The following is an 18067-nucleotide window of genomic DNA, read 5'->3' as shown; positions in this document are numbered from 1 at the left end:
CGCAAGCCTCCTATCATTTTCGTCGCCCTCCTCTGGACCGCCTCATGTCTTCTTGAGGATATCTGTATGTTTCAATTGCTGATGGTATGCATCACCTTAAAATTTTGATGGTGGGGAAATCTGCTTGCCCTCATGCTCTCAAAGACTGTATGCATCAATCGCCAGCTCGTTATTTTCATTCACAAATGGCATGGTTTACCTTAGAAATTTTTGCCGAGTGGATTTTCAATTACCTTGCTCTAGACTAGGTTTGCCAGTGTTTAGTAGTGATTTTAAAGAAGAATGCACAAGATGTAAAGACAGTCCTACTCCTAGATAATGCATCTGCCCACCCTCAAACAAACAAATTAGTTGAGATGGCAAGATGAATGCTCCTTTTCTACCCCCTAACACCACTTCATTGATCCAACCCATGGATCAAGGTGTTATCATATTCTGTAAGCGTCTATGTATTTATTTATTTTTATTTTAAAAATTGCTATATTTTCTGTTTAATTTCCATACACATCCCGGGGTGGGAGGGAGGGGGGCTGGAATGTATTACTACTTTAAATAAGAGTGGGTTATTGGAAGATTAAGGGCTCCTTTTATGAAGGTGAGCTAGGGTTTTTAGCGCGCACACAAAAATCTACCACCTCCAGTACCTCCCCAATAATCCATAATCATTTCTGTAATGTCTTGATGTGAGGAAAGCAAGAGGTCTGTGCCTTGGCATTGCTCATAAGTGAGCACTGTGTGACAAAGGACTAAGATGCCTCCTAGCTTCAATTTCTTAGGGAGGGATTCTGTGATTATCCCCATAAGCATAAGAACATAAGAAATGCCTGCACCGGATCAGACCTGGGGTCCATCTAGTCCGGTGATCCGCACAAGCGGAGGCTCAGCCAGGCGTTACCCCGGCGAATATCTTAGTCACTCGTATCTCTCAATGTGTCCTGCAAGAAGATGTGCATCCAATTTTTCCTTAAATCCTAGAATAGTGGTTTCCTCCACCACTTCCTCCGGGAGAGAGTTCCATGGCATCCACACTCGCTGTGAGAAGCAGAACTTTCTGACATTTGTCCCTGGCCGTGTCCCCTCTCAGCTTCAGTCCTTGACCTCTTGTCCGAGTCACATTTGACAGTGTGAATACTTTGTCCTTGCTCACCATCCTTTCCCCCTGCTGGTGAGTGAGCTTGCCTACACACAGCTGGGTCCTTGCCAAGAGCAGGGACCTCCACCTGATCCAGATTCAAACCCCCCTACCTCCCCCAGAGATGAAGCCACATCTCACGCTATTGAGAAGCCTGACTGGGAGAGTAAAGGCATAGAAACAGTCATTTACGGTGTCAGGTCAAAAGCGCGCCGGGACAAAGGCGCATGCAGACAATGAGAGCAGTGTGGAGGCGCGCGCCAAAGAAAATTACTGTTTTTTAGGGGCTCTGACCGGGGGGCGTGGGGGGAACTCCCCACTTTATTTAATACAGATCGTGCCGCGGTGTGGGGGTGTGTAACCCCCACATTTTTACTGAAAAACTTCACTTTTTCCCTGTTTTTAGGGAAAAAGTTAAGTTTCCAGTAAAAGTGGGGGGTTACAACCCCAAACCCCCCACAACGCCGCCGCGATCTGTATTAAGTAAAGTGGGGGGCTCCCAACAAAAACCCCCGTCGGAGCCCCTAAAAACAGTAATTTTCTTCAGCGCGCGCCTCCGTCTTGTGCTCAGTTGTCGGCGCCCGCCTTTGTCTTCGCGATTATGTCTATGAACCGTCATTATACTCCCATTGTCCTCCAACCTGAACTTCCCCAACTTGAATATGGCACTACTGCTGGGTAACTGCACTCTTGGGGGAGGAAACCCTCAGCACCTGCAGGGCTGTGATCCCTGAGGGTTCCATGTGGCCTTGGTTAATCACGTAAACTGCAAACATTCATATTAATGAATTTGGGCAATAATTGGCGCTATATACTTAATTTGCAGAGGCACCATAAGATAGGCACCTATCATGTAGAATCAAGCCTAAAAGATAGGTGTCTTATCACCCAATTGATTTTTAATTTTTTGCAATTATGAGCTTATTAAAGTTTATAATTGAAGCCAAATATACTAATTAAGTTAGGTGCTTAACATACGCACCTATGTGGCATCTATCTATAGGTGCCTTTTATAGAATTTCCCTGTAATTGCCTCATTCAATAAATTGTGTGCACAATTTTTAGAGCACAATTTTTAGAGCTGTATATAGGTAGAATTAGGGGGGGAAATGGTAGAAGCTCTGATACTATTCCTGGTTGTATAGATAAACTTTGTTTAATGGGGAAGAGATAGCATGGTTTCAACAAAGAAGACATGTTTTTAACTAATCTGAAGGTGTAACTATGGCTGTGCCCTGGGGGTGGATACAGCCAGTAATTTTTTTATGTTTATGGTGGAAATTGACACTCTCCTCTGCTATCCTTTCCTCATCTGTACTGAAGAAAGATGACGGGTCAGTGGACAGACTCTGGACAGGCACAAGCAACCGACCCTTGAAACTAAACCAAGAGAGGCTGATGGGATTTAGTAGGTGGTCATTTTTATACAGTAGTTTCTAACTGAAGCAGGATCTCTCCTTATATGGTTTACAGATGATAGCATAGCAGTTAAAAAACCTGCCAAAACCAGGAATCTATTAATTATTAATTATATTAATCTATATTAAATATGTACCCAGCAGTATTCTGTATACGTATGATTAACCATGTACCTCCAAAATACTATGATTGTGTTGTTTCTACCAACAATATAGAATGTAGTGAATGTACTACTTTAAACCGTTCTGAGCTTCTCGGTAGGATGGGATATAAAACAAATAAATAAAATAAAAATATTGTAGCAGGTTCCCGGCCTTTCTGTTATAATACATTCCAGACTGAAAAAATGTTCACAAACTTTAGCGTCTGTTATAACAAATGTCATTAAAGTAAGGTTGCATAAGTGTGAGTTAACACTGACCAGATTTTAAAGCTAGCATTTGCTTAGTAGGTCAAGACTAGAATTAATCAAGTAAAATAATCCTACAAATAACATTTATTTACACAAAATAACTATAGACAGAACAGGATTAAATAAACAGGATTAAGGTGGAGAAGCACTACTGGTTTATATTCTACTACTGTACAAAATAATACACTGAAGGATGAGGACAATTACCATTTGTGAAATAAATTAAGTAATAATTCCAGTAGGTTGGTGCATGAGAAACTCTTCACAAGGGTGTCTAATTCCAAAAGCAGAATTCAGAACAGGTATACGAGGGGCCACTGAAAAGTTCTCAGCCCACCCAAGAAGAGAATGATGTGGAGCCATGAAACTTACAAGTTATTCCACACTTTTCTTGACCCTTTTCACTTCATTTCATATAATTGAAACGAAAAAGCTTGGCAGGGAATATCCAGGCTTAATATATCCAGCAGTGGTTGTTGTTTAAAAAAAACAACAAAACACAGCCGATTGCTGCCGGCTTGATATTGCCCCCTTTTTTATGGTTAGTGCTGATCTCTGTCATGTGAACTTTAGTATGATAAAATGAAATGATAGATCTAGGATTTATTTTTTCATGTCATGGAGCGGGTTCTTATATATTTTTCTTTCATAGTCATAATCTTGTAATGTTTAATCTTGAAATCTAAAGTGGAATAATATGAAGGTTGGGGGGGAGGGGAGGGCATGGTCCACACTTAGGAATCATGTCAGGCCAATATCTGTCTGTCCAAGTTAGATTGTAAGCTCTTCCGAGCAGGGACTGTCTATTTGGCGTCAAAATGTACAGTGCTGCATACGACCTTCAATGCTATAGAAGTGTTAAAATAGCAGTAGTAGTGTCAACATCCACACTGCCTAATGTCTTCAGAATTATCTTCAGGCTCCGCAAAAGATTTCACTCCAGTTTCAATGGTACATGTTCTTATTTCCCCACACATTTCTTGCACATATAGCAAGTGCAATGTACACAGACTATGGAAGGAAGGAGGAGAGAGAAAGGTAGACACTGGATGGAAGTATGGCAGATGCTGAAATGAAGAGGAAGGCAGACACTGGATGGAAGAAGGAAGAGAAAGAGGACAACCTGGCAGGAAGGGGGATGCTGGTCCTGGGTAAGGAAGCACAAGAGGGGAGGAGGGAAGAAGGAGAGAAGGGGAGAAGCTGAACATAAAGAAGGATAGGGACATAGAAAGGTGGTGCTGGACATGGTGTGATAGAGTCACAGAGAGGTGCTGCTGGACAGGGCAAGAATAAAGGTGCTAAGAGGTGAGATGATCAACATGGCAGGAAGATAGGGGCAGAGGAGAGTCGACTGATGGACATGGACAAATGTCAAACAGACCAAGAGACTGTGGAAAAAGAGGAAAGAGAAGACAGAAGAAAGCAGAATACAGAGACGGACCAAAACAATTTTTTTAAAATTGAAAAGACCAGACAACAAAGAGAAAAAATGAATTGTATTTTCTGTTTATTAATAGCCTTAAAGAATCTGAACTGAATCGAATCAAAAACGATTCATATGAGTGAATCACACTTTTTGGCTGAATCGAACAGCACTAGTTACCACCTTTGATGCTCTACTGCATCCTCTTTGACAATGCTGCTGAACACCACCTCATCTCCTCCATCATGGAGATGAGGTGGTGTTCAGCAGCATTGTCAAAGAGGATGCATGTCAGAGCTGCAAGTCTCCACCTACCTTGAGGAAGAGGCTGGGGACTCATCTTGGGAAATAGAATTCATTTTTTTCTATTTTGTCCGGGTTTTGAAAAGCCTCCTCAAATCATGTTGGGCAGGGAGGAAGTCCACGCATGTCCAGACTTCTTGCCCAACAAGAGCAGACAGCAGGGGGTGGGGCTAGGGGTGGGGGTGGGATTAGGGCATTATAGGGCAGGGATGGGTGGAACTGGGCAGGCCTGGGGGGGCGGGTCTAGAGGTCTGGATTTTCTGAAGTTCAAACAATTTTTATTGATGCAAAAAAAAAAATTAAAAAAAAATCCATCAAATACAACACAAGGACCCCAAGGTGCATAGTATAATAATGATGCATCAAATACAATAATATAATAAACATTTTCAAATAAAACATAAAAGAAAACTAACTCTCCTCCCTTCTTCACTACATATGGCGAGCAAGGGAGAAAAGGCATCCCCAGGCCCTTGACTCTTATGAACCTAGAGAATGCCATTCAACCCCCCCCTCCCACCAAACCCCACTTAATCTATATATAACTATATGTTCAAACCTTTCAATACCCTCTACCTCCCCTCCCCAAGCCCTCCCCCCCTTCCCCTCTCTTCCCATTGGTACTCTCTACTCCACCTCATCAAGACACACCATTACAATCTCAATCCGACTAAATGAGAGCCCAATTAGGACACCCATCTTAAAACCGCACTACTGCGTTTGAGATGTAAGACTTGCAAATATGGATCCCAGATATGCATAAACAACATCTTTCGTTTCCTAGCCCCTCCAGCATCTCTCTGGCAACCCCACTCTCACTGCCAACAGCAGAGAGATAAGAGCGCTACTATTGGCTCTTACAGCACAGAGCTACCATTGGCTCTTTTGAAAGATTCAGAGTTTTTTCAGTCTGAAAACAGTGTACAGAGCGGAAGGGAATAGGGAGAAAGAGTTTTTCTTTCTCTGGTTAATAGCTTTGTGGGAGCTGGCAGAGAATTTCTCTAAACAGCAGGCCACCTCTATGCATGTAGCTCTGGGGATCAGCGTCCCAGAACCCTGAATATACTTGTAAAGAGGGTGACGGGTTAATCGCGCGCCAGACACCAGCGCGCCGACAATCCAACATGGACAATTTGACGCAAGAAAGAAGCACGCCACGGTAAAACTGAGTTTTAAAGAGCTCCAACGGGAGTGTGTGGGGGGAACCCCCCCACACACACACTTTACTGCATAGTGTTTGCACTGCTGTGGGGGGGGGTGCAACCCCCACATTATAGAGAAAACTGAACTTTTCCCCAAAAAAATCAGAAAAAGTTCCATTTTCTCTATAATGGAGGGTTCCAACACCCCAAACTCCCCCCCCCCAAAGGCAGCACAAATACTATGCAGTAAAGTGGGGGGGTTCCCCACTAACACCCTGCTTCAGAGCTCTTTATAACTCAGTTTTACCACGGTGTGCTTTCCTGCGCCAAATTGTCCGCGCTGGATTGTCGGCCCGCTGGTGTCTGGCGTGCGACTGACTATGAACTGTTAAAGAGAACTATGAACTGTTAAAGAGAAATTTTCTATTTGTCCTATTTACTCTCCTTTTAGCTAATAGTGTCCTTCTGGCCTGCCCCCTGTACACATAACCAGCCACAGGGTACCATAGGAGGCCAGGGGCTACACGAGATTGTATCTTAGCCACCTGAGATCGCATAGTAAGACAAGCATCAAGTTTCACTCCCAGCAGATTCATTTCAGTCTTAATGTGCAAACAATCATCCCCCACATACACTCTGGCCAAAGATCTTCATTATTTCTACTGACCAACATCAATTCAGTCTTACTTATATTCAATCTGTCACATATTTCAAACACTCACTCAGTCGTACCTTCCACTCTGAACCCTGAATCATGGGAAAACTTCAGTTCACACAGTTTTTCCAACTTTAGATTTTTCTGTACAACCCTAATGCACAAACTTAACATAAGTGCTATAAAGCTTATTTTTACATGAAAAAATATATAGCTGGATGTGTGATGAGACTTTCTGGTGATTGGTTTGGAGTGGGAGGGAGGGGAATTATTTAAAAGTGACACCTATTCTACTAGGTTAACAGGTGCAAGCATTTATGCCAGCCACAGAGCTGATGTAACTGCTTGCACTAAAATGCCGGAGATATGCATCTAACCACAGTATTCTTAAATTGAATAAGGATAAAATTAAATTATGTTTATTAAATCATCCTAATATAAATTGTGAAACTAAAGTATTAACCACAAATAAGATGGATTATTCACTATCTAAAGTAATAAGAATATTTGGAGTTCATTTTGATTACAACCTTTCACTATTACCTCAGGTCAACTCGTTAATAAAAAAAAGTCTTTTGGTCTTTTCTGGAAACTTACAAGGATTAGAAAATATTTAGATAATTATCAATTCTGCCTATTAGTACAATCTTTAGTTTTGTCTCAACTGGACTATTGTAATGTCACCTTTTTTTACATTACCCTAATTTTTTTAATTAAAAAAAAATCTAAACGCTACAGTATACAGCCATTAGATTAATCTTCAGATTGAAAAAAAGTGATACAATTACACCTTATTTACGTGAATTACACTGGCTACCTAGGGAAGAGAGAATACTTTATAAATTCTATTGTATTCTATTTATCATATAGTTTGGAGGAACTCCTAATTATATGCCACATCTCATTAAATTTTCTAATAATCTATCTTTGAACCTGAAAAACAATGATAATTTTCAGTATCCATTTATTAGGAACATTAGATACAACAGAACTTTTAAGTCCACATGGGCATATCAAGCAGCAAAACCGTGGAAAGCAATACCAGCTAATATTAACTAGCAAACTAAATTAAAATGTTTCTAAAAAGACCTATCTATTTCATGAGTTTGTTACTAATAATTCCTAAATATTGTAACACTAGTTTTTAATTTGTATCACCATAATTACTTATGTAAACCACTGTGAACTTCATGGAGGTATTGGCGGTATACAAATAAATATTATAATGTATTGTATAAGTGCAAGTTTTGCATGTGCTCAGACCAATTTCTGCCTATGGGTACATCTTCTATATATATAAAATCGGAGGTATGTATGTATGTATGTGTGTATGTATGTGTGTATGTGCCGCAATCACGCAAAAACGGCTTGACCGATTTGAACGAAACTTGGTATGCAGATCCCTCACTACCTGGGATGATATGTTCTGGGGGTCTCGCGGCCCACCTGCACACGTGGGCGGAGCTACAAACAGAAAATCAGATTTCACCCATTCATGTCAATGGAAAAAATGTAAAAAGCTGTGGGACCGATTTGAACGAAACTTGGTATGCAGATCCCTCACTACCTGGGGTGATATGTTCTGGGGGTCTCGCGGCCCACAACTCTATGTTGCTTGCTCAAGGGTGGGTTCACCCAAGAATTTATATGTTCTTGCTCCAGGAGGTGAAACTAAAAATGTTGTTTATAATCACGTTTTGCGTTAGTTGTATTGTATTCATTTTGTCAAATATTTCACATTATAATTTGAATATTGTACTTTTTATTAAGCTGTAAAAAAATAATTTCATTCACCACTATAAAGTATCTTTATTTGAATCCATTTACAGTGTTATTGCTATAATTAAATACCCGTGCAACGCCGGGGCATCAGCTAGTATATCTATAAAATACACACAATGTAAGATATGCACATATTTGTAGAATTGCACTTAGGTGGGGTTACCAGATTTTACTTACGTAAAATCTGAATCCATAGACCCGCCCGCTGGCCTGCCCAGTTTCACCCATCTCCACCCTGTTAGGCTGCATGTGACACGATGACATCATGCGCATGCATGTGGCATCACTGCATTGCATCCATGCATGTGATGCCCCCTCCTGACGCAATCTGCTTTTCAAAACCCGGACAAAGTGCTGTGTTTTGAAAAGTCACCCGGACTCCCGAAAATGCCCTCTAAAAAGAGGACGTGCCCGTGTAAATCTGGACATCGGGTAACCCTACACTTAGGTGACTTATTTGGCATTCATGCACTCGTGCAATAGTGCACGCATACATATTTATATGCTACTATTCTAACAAACAATGGAGGCGTGGAGGAAAACCAACTACCACTGTTCTATACTCTCCACATTACAAAAGCCAAACAGCTGTCACCAACGCTAAAGAATGTGAACGAAAAAGCCTCAGCTACAGTGAGCCTATTATAGTATGGCTCTACTCAAGGAACATCATAGGCATAAAAAAACTTTCAATTTTCTATGTAACAGAAAGGAAATGCTACTATTCAGTTCTATGTAAAGGTCAAAAGTTTCACTAACTAGGCCTTCGATCATTTTGTGGTCTAGCACCACTTTTTCAGGGCCATTTAAACCAATGAATGCAAACTTAGAAGTACTCTCTTCCTCTGCTGGCACAGGATGGTATGCTGCTATTCTAATCATTTACGCAAATAATTGGTGCATCATGCGAAGAGCATGGTTATTGTGTTTCTGTGGCCTAATTCCAGTTCTTGGCAGTATCAGGTAAATGACCCTGCATATCAGGAGTAGGATAATAAAGTTTGTACCTGTTGCAATGACACTGATAAAGATCAAGAACTTTTGTGATTGCTTGGTGGAAAGCCTGAGATGTATGAGGTGGAAGGAGAAGGTTTGGGCAGCTTCCTTAAGTATAACAAAAGTGTTTTCTTATCCACTAAACCCAGATTTGGGTGAATTAACCTGATCATTTGTAGTGCAAATAACCAGCATGTTTCTCTTTTCTGTTGTAGAATCTCTAACTCTTTTTTTTCCTCTCACTGGCTGGCGGACAGGAAGCAGAGGGTTGGAATAAAGGGACATTACTCAGACTGGAAATGGGTCACGAGCGGAGTTCCGCAGGGGTCAGTGCTGGGACCGTTCCTGTTCAATATCTACATAAACGACCTAGAGGTGGGAACAAAATGGGAGGTCATTAAATTTGCGGATGATACCAAACTATACAGCAGGGTTAAAACCATGGAAGACTGCGAAGATCTCCAAAAGGATCTAACGACACTGGAAGAGTGGGCCAAAAAGTGGCAAATGGGCTTCAACATAGGGAAATGCAAGGTCATGCATGTGGGGAAAAAGAACCCAATGTTCACTTACAAAATGGGGGGGATCACTACTAGGGGTAAGTAACCTTGAAAGAGACCTGGTAGTGATGGTAGACACAACACTGAAGGCGTCGGCGCAGTGCGCCACAGCCTCAAGGAAAGTAAACAAAATGTTGGGTATCATTAAAAAGGGTATCACGACCAGGACAAAGGAAGTCATCCTGCCACTGTATCGTGCAATGGTGCAGCCGCATCTGGAATACTGTGTCCAGTACTGGTCGCCGTACCTCAAGAAGGACATGGCAGTACTTGAGGGAGTACAGAGAAGAGCAACTAAGCTGATAAAGGGTATGGAAAATCTCTCATATACTGACAGATTGAAACAGTTAGGACTGTTCTCCCTGGAGAAACGGAGACTTAGAGGAGACATGATAGAAACCTTCAAGATCCTGAAGGGCATAGAAAAAGTAGACAGGGACAGATTTTTCAAATTAAGGGGAACCACAAGTACAAGGGGGCACTCTGAGAAATTGAAAGGGGACAGGTTTAGAACAAACGCTAGGAAGTTCTTTTTCACCCAGAGGGTGGTGGATACATGGAATGTGCTTCCAGAGGCTGTGGTAGGCAGGAGCATGTTACAGGGCTTCAGAGAAGGTTTGGATAGGTTCCTAGAAGACAAAGGGATTGAGGGGTATAGATAGGTGTAGAGGTAGGTTATAGGGATAGGAGTAGAGGTAGGTTATAGAGCTAGTCAGGGACCACTGCTCAGGCAATAGGCCTGATGGGCCGCCGTGGGAGCAGACCGCTGGGCGAGATGGACCTCTGGTCTGCCTCAGCGGAGGCAACTTCTTATGTTCTTATTTGTGTGTTGCATTTTTCTGTAAGATGTTAAAACTTAATAAAGATTAAACCCCCCAAAAATCCTCCCTCTTTTCAAGGTCTATGCATTTATGTATAAAACTGTGGTAGATGTTTATGTTGATTCAACTGTTCAACACGAATGGATTTCATTTAAGTTCATATATTGCTTATTTTTTGGTGCTGGTTAGTTTTTCGGGCATGTTCCAGCCCACAGGATAGTTTCAACATGTATATAACAAAGTTTGAGCAACAAAAAATCCATTGTATTATTTCATATATTTTTATCCTCCTGGATTAACAAATAGGTTGTTGCAACATAAACATTTGAAGTATTTCCACTTTCCTTCTACTATGAGTATAAAGAAATGTTTCATTTTGTGTTTATTAATGAGGTCAGTATTCACTGGCTCTATCACTTCTTTTGTTTGCAAGTAGTGGTGGTTTGGCACAGAGCTTTGTTGTATTAGATCTAGCCTTTAGTATATGCCAGGGTTCAAACCAAATCCCTCTCTCCTAAAGTTAATTCTGTCTTAAATCCATTAATAGCTCTAATACGTAAAAGCTTTGCTTTTATCATAGATGGAATTTTAAAGGAACTTCAATAAGGAAAAGGCATCCACCTTCTATTGCCCCAAGACTGATAAAGGCTATAAGTAAATCAATAAATGAAATGACTCAGAAGTGTAAAGATTGCCAGTGCAAACTCATGAGACAATTCATTGTCAGATGAACACAGTGATAAAAATTTGAACTCCGACTTCATTTGAACATAAAACAAAAAGACTCCCCATTTAATGGTTGGCAGACTCAAGCTTGTCTGTGGTGGGGGAGCAATGTGTGTGTGTGTGTGAGGTGGATATAAGGCAGGGGTGGGCAACCACAGTTCCCAAAAATCCAGTCGAGTTTTCAACATTTCCATAATGAATATACATGAGATCTATTTGCATATAATGGAAGTAGTACATGCAAATCAATCAGCCTTCCTAGCCCAAACTAACCACCAATGATTATGCCACACAGTTTGCCAGCAAAATTAAAGGTTTCCATCAGGACCTACATACAGTTCCATCAAAGCTCCCACCAGCTAATAAGAACACTCCCTCTCCTTCACCATACACAGCCAAATGGGACTAATTCAACCAGGTCACAGAGGAAGCTCTTGAAAAATTCCTGAAAGGTCTATGGCTGACAACCTGCCCTCTTGACCCCAGCCCAGCAAAGATAGTAAAACAAGGGGTCACTATAATTGTTAACTCCTCTCATGAAAAGGCAGCTGCCAACACCACTAAAAGAAGCTTTGGTAAGCTCCCTACTGAAAAAGGGCTCCCTTGATCAGGACAACCTTGAAAACTATTGGCCAGTCTAACATTCCTTTTCTGACAAAATTTATAGAACACACAGTCTGCCTTCAATTCGAGTGGCTAAATAAAAGTAATTGGCTAGATTCAAGTCAATCTGGCTTCAGATGAGGGTATGGAAGAAAGACAGCTCTTGAATCCCTTCTTGATCTGCACAGAAACTGAAGGGATCTGCCTTGATACTAGTGCTGGTAGATCTATCAGGAACTTTCAACACTGTGGCGCTCATAATCAATCAATAAAGATGTCCAAAAACTGTCATAAGTTGGCACTTGGACATCCTTATCACTGGGATGTCCAACCGCTGATTTTTGAAGCCAATTTTCTGGACATCTAATGAGGTGTTTTGCCCACTATGCATCCAGAGGTCTAGGGTGCATTATGGGTGGGCTTTGGGTGGGTTAGACTTGGATGTCTTGTGGCAATAATCAAACCTTTCCCAGGACATCCTAGACAGAACATAGACATTTTGGGCTAGACCTGTTTTAGAAGTGTCTAAGTACTTACCAGATGACCACTTGGTATGGAAAAGCCTAGTACAGCATCACACAGATGTTTTAAGTAGCCTGGTGAGTGGGCTACTGAACCATAGAGAGGAGGACCCAGGCCCATAAGCCACTCTAATTACTACATTTATGGTAGAAAGTGTGAGACCACCAAAACCCTACTCTACTGCCATATAGGTGCTACCTGTAGCCATAAGGGCCATTCTAATATAATAGGTGTGTCATTCTGGAGAGTAGGGTATTCTTTCCATGCTCGTACATGTGCAGAAGGAATCCACTCCAAGTTTTCAACTCCTCCTCCTTTTACCGAGGACTTTGCTGCCCCCTTCAATTTTTCCTTTTGAATGCAAGCTGGAAGGTGTCTTTCTGATCTGCTCTGTATATTTCTATATTACTTTCAGTATTTGTATGTGTTTTTTGCACCTATTGCACCAGAACTCCCCAGTTTGGGGCAGAGCTCTGCCTGTGTGGAGAAGAAACAGCCTTGGGTCTGCAGCTAACAAGTTAATCCCTTTGGGACCTGTCTGGCCAGCCTGCAGAGATTTTTGTGGAGCTCAGGGTCCATGCTCCTAGTACCTTAGCTCTCCTACTGAATCACAGGGGCTTGAGCACAAGCTGTTAGGAATCCACAGGGGACTCAGCAGGGTTTTTAAGGATGCTGGCTATGATTTCACCTCGCTCTCTTTGTGTACGTGGTTCCATGGGGATTGAGGATCAGTCCAACCTCAGTCCGACTGTCAACCCAAAGATTATAGCGTAGGAGGAATGGCTGATTGATGCAGAGTTTCTTCTCCCATATCTAGTTACTTCTTAGAGATGAAGCAAGCTTCAGCACCTTCAAAGTACATCGCAGTGAGTAAGGTTATTATAGCCTAAGGCCAAAATTGGGGGGGGGGAGGTCAGACACTTCTTATAGTGTCCCCCACAAAATGGCAGTTTGAAGGTTTGGTTTTAGGAATCAAAACAGCTGCAGCAGCGTTATTTGTGGCATGTGCTTGTCAAACCAAGATGTGTGGGCTTACCCTGGCAAAGGCCGAGCCTCTGCCCCAGCTTATGCTAGTAGGGGAGGATTATGTGGCTCATGTTCTCTTAGACATCAACAGAGTCATGAGTAAAGTTTCAGCTTATTCCATTTCAGCCCGCAGAATGCTCTGGATCAGGCAATGATCAAGAGCTTCTGCCTCCAAGACTACTCTCATCAGACTCCCTTTTAAAGGATTCCAAAAGGGTCTGGACGACCTGATAGCCAGTGTGGCAGATATACAGCCCAAATCTCTGCCTGAGTAAGACCATGAGCCTCTTGAGGTTCTGAGTCTAATGTTTGTAATTCCAGGCACTTTCCACAATACTCAGGAGGAGACTCAGATCAGAAAACCTATCAGGAATCACAGTAGAGATTCACAGAACCTAGATGAAGCCAAGCCTCCAGTTCTCGACCTGCTTCAACCTCCAAGTATGCACAATGACACCAGGGTTGAAGCCTTCCTCCTGAGGATAGATGGAATGCTTTTTGCCATATGTGGAGGTCTGGGTGTAGATCTTGTTAGACTGCTGAGTACTGGAGATTATTTGTGGAGGGTACAAGTTTGAGTTCACCCATGCCTTAACAAACTGGTTTGTGGACACCCTGGTGGGGCACCCAAAAAAGACATGCAGCGTCTTAGCAACAGTACAGAGACTTGTAGAATTCAGGCCATAGAACCATTGCTGCCAGAAGAATTGGATTCAAGCAGATTCTCCATATACTTCATAGTGCCCAAGATAGGCTCAGAAGATTGGAGACCCAGCCTAGATCTCAGACTCATCAACGAAGCCCTGAGGATTCCATGGTTCTACATGGAGACAATGCAGTCAGTAAGCGCAGTGGTTGCTCCGGGGGAATGTCTAGCTTCCCTAAACTTGACAGAAGCCTATCTGTACATTTGCATGTTTCAGGAGCTCAGGAGGTTCCTGAGATTCCAGGTGCTGGTGAGCTATTATCAGTTATTGGTGCTCCCTGTTGGTCTGGCAACAACACCCCACACATACACCAGGGTGATGGTGGTGGTAGCAGCATATCTCTGAAGAGCATCCTTGAATGACTTATTGATTAGAGCTCCATCATCCTTAGAAGGAGAACAGGCAATGACTCAAGTGGTCTTACAGAGCCTATCCTGGATTGTAAATTGTCGAAAGAGCCAACTTGTTCCATCCCATCGCTGGAATACCTGGGAACAGCAGAAGGCAATGTCTATTTTCCAAAGGTGCTCAGATGGAAGTTTTGCATTCAGATTTCAGACATGATGGCCAAGTCAGCTTTGTCAGTGTGGCACTACCTCCAAGTGCTAGGTTCCATAGCATCCACTATAGATGTGGTTCCATGGGCAAAGGCTCACAAGTGGCCTCTCCAAATGGGTACAGGTGGGTACAGTAGGTTATGAGGGAGTTTAGAGGGCTCACCATACATTGAAAGGGGGTTCTGGTGAGATGTACACCTGGCATCCTTTATGTGAAGTATAAATTGGGGGCCCCTAAGGCACCTCACTGCTCTGCTGGCATTTCTGTGTAGCCAGTGTAGTATAAATGGAGGCCCCATCTACCTCCAAATGGCTTGGTTTTGAACTTGAACATTTTTATTTTCAAAAATGGCCAAAAAGGTTGGACTTCCTAAGGGCCACACATCTAGATAAGCGATTAAAAAAGAAATAAAGATAGACATCTAGTGGTTGTGAAAATGGATGTTTTCGCCTCCCAAGTTTTGGATGCATTTTTCAAGGCGTCCATATCAGACTTAGATATATTATCAAAAATGGTTCTCCAGGATTTTAGCCCTTCTGAAGAAACCCCACCTTGTAGTGTGGAAGAGCTTGTGCATTTCAATGACTTTGGGGGCTATGCTATAGGGCCACCCATCTCAGACAGAGATGGGTGGCCCTATAGCATAGAAGAAACCAGACAAAGAGTGTCCCACCATCTTGCAGGAGTTAAGATGGTGTTTGAAGCAAAAGTGCTGTGAGTCAGCTCCTTTATTGGCATCTGTTTTCAACAGATGATGAAGCGGGAGAATTAGTGCTCAATTTCCCTGATAAAGCTACAGCGAAACAAGGACCCTGGTGGGAAATTCTAAAAGAAGCGATTATGTTGCAGTGGTGGAAGTTGCTTACTGTGAAGCAGATGTATATGCTGTAGGTTTAAACAACTCTGTCCTTTCTTTTTCTTGCCCACGGTAGATTGGATCCTCAACAGATAAGTTTTTGTCTTCTTATTGACCTTTATTTGAAATATATTACAGATGTTACGTGAAGATGATATGCCAAAATTAGAAGATTTCTGAATTAGAAGCCTATTGGAGTTTTAATGACCAAGGATGTGTCTTCTTGTCTCAACTATGTGTTGAGACAAGATTGTCTGTAGGGAACTGTTCTTGTTGGTTCCCATTAAGACACTGAGGTCTTTTCTCCACTTTTTATAATGTATTTATGAGACTACTGTATATCTGTTTGAGGCCACTACATGGTGAGCTGTTTTCTGGATATTTTTAGTGCATATTAGTGATTATAACTATCCAGACTTGTTTTTTGTATCAATTTTTGTCATCTGTTTTAAGCCATTTCTTCCTATTTGTGCTTGTTACAATGGGGAAGAAGAAAGACAGATATATACCTACGCATGGTTGCAAGATTCTATTTTTGAACTGATTTAGACTATCTTTGAGGTTGTTGGCATTATGACCTATGGATCCATTACAGTGCCTTCAGAAGGCCCAACATTTAATGAGTCAGTCCTTTGTGCAGAGTGGGTATCTTTGAGCCCTGAAGGTAGTCTGGCTCCACCGAGATTAGGAAGCAGTTTGTTGGCTTCCACACTGTCTGCAAAGGGGCAAGAGAAGTAGTCAGTCTCATCAAGAGGGGAGCCAGTGCATGCAACGCCCTGTTGTTCCCCAAGTTGGCCGGGGGGAGGAGGATATCAGGAATCATAGTTTAACATTGCAGCAACTTCTGAAGTTGCTGAGTTGGTTCAGCATGGCACCACCATCGGTGGATTTTAGAAACCAGCGGTAACCAATTGTGACACCATAAGGGAAGTCATCAAGATGTTGGATTGGACTTGTCCCTATACTAAACTGTGAAGGTACTGTATTTCTGGAGAAGTCTGGTGATATCTAGGCTCAGGTGGAAGTACAGGGTGTTTTAGATCTACCCTGTTAGTTACCTTTGTCCTGGAACTGGACTGAAATTTGGGGTTATATAATTACTGTAGATATGTGTATGAACAATTTCTGTATTCTAATGTCTGTATTTTTTCCTGATTTTTCTTTGATGATCCCAAGAAGCTTTAAGGACTTTTATGGGATTCTGCCCAAGGGTCATGGTGATGGGACTGTCTTACTTGTTAAAATTACCTGTTATATGTCATGTAAAATTTAATAGTGGTGATTTCTTATTTCTTGAACCCAAGCAATTGTTTAAATTTTTGATGTCTTGGGAGGAAGGTCTGATTGTAATTATAGTTCCCTTTGGTTAGCACGTAATCTGGCTGCCACTGTATAGGATTCATCTGCTATGTAGTTAGGGTTTTTTCTTTTTCCTGTATAGTTTGTTTATTTCCTGCTTGACTGCAGCAATATTGTGGACTAATAAATAATATTTACTTTCTATATTAATGGATTTCCCTGTATATTTATGCATTGTTCTGATTTCTTTTTCAAGTATGTGCTTGAATATTATGTTGAATTCTAAAATAACATAATAATAAAAAAAGACTTCAGGACAAATTGCTTATGTTCTGCCTGTAAAGATTTTAACAATGCTCTCTTAACCATCATATCATGAGATGATTCCAAATTCTGTATTTTGAAAGGTCAAGACTATCAGGTGAATAATAGAATCAAAGAAGCATTGCGTTCAATTCTGGTCTCCTTATCTCAAGAAAGATATAGTGGTGCTAGAAAAGGTTCAAAGAAGAGCGACCAAGATGGTAAAGGGGATGGAACTCCTCTCATATGAGGAAAGACTAAAATGGTTAGGGCTCTTCAGCTTGGAAAAGAGACAGCTGAGAGGAGATATGATTGAAGTCTACAAAATCCTGAGTGGAGTAGAACGGGTACAAGTGGATCAATTTTTCACTCCGTCAAAAATTGCAAAGACTAGGGGACTTTCAATGAAGTTACAGGGAAATACTTTTAAAACCAATAGGAGGAAATTTTTTTTCACTTAGAGAACGCGTTGCAAGAGGATTTGGTAAGAGCGGATAGCGTAGCTGGTTTTAAGAAAGGTTTAGACAAGTTCTTGGAGGAAAAGTCCATAGTCTGTTATTGAGAAAGACATGGAGGAAGCCACTGCTTGCTGTGTATTGGTAGCATGGAATATTACTACCAATACACCCAGGTACTAGGTACTAGTTGCCAGGTACTAGTGACCTGGATTAGCCACCGTGAGAACGGACTACTGGGCTTGATAGACCATTGGTCTGGCCCAGTAAGGCTATTCTTATGTTCTTATGTTCGTTCTTAATTCCTTAACAATGGATGCCAGCTTGTTCGACTGGGAGGCTCATTGCAACAGTCAAAAAGTCCAAG

This window comes from Geotrypetes seraphini, chromosome 1, assembly GCF_902459505.1.
Source record: "Geotrypetes seraphini chromosome 1, aGeoSer1.1, whole genome shotgun sequence".
NCBI classification, from domain to species: Eukaryota; Metazoa; Chordata; class Amphibia; order Gymnophiona; family Dermophiidae; genus Geotrypetes; species Geotrypetes seraphini.
Note: the sequence above shows the minus strand (reverse complement) of the source record.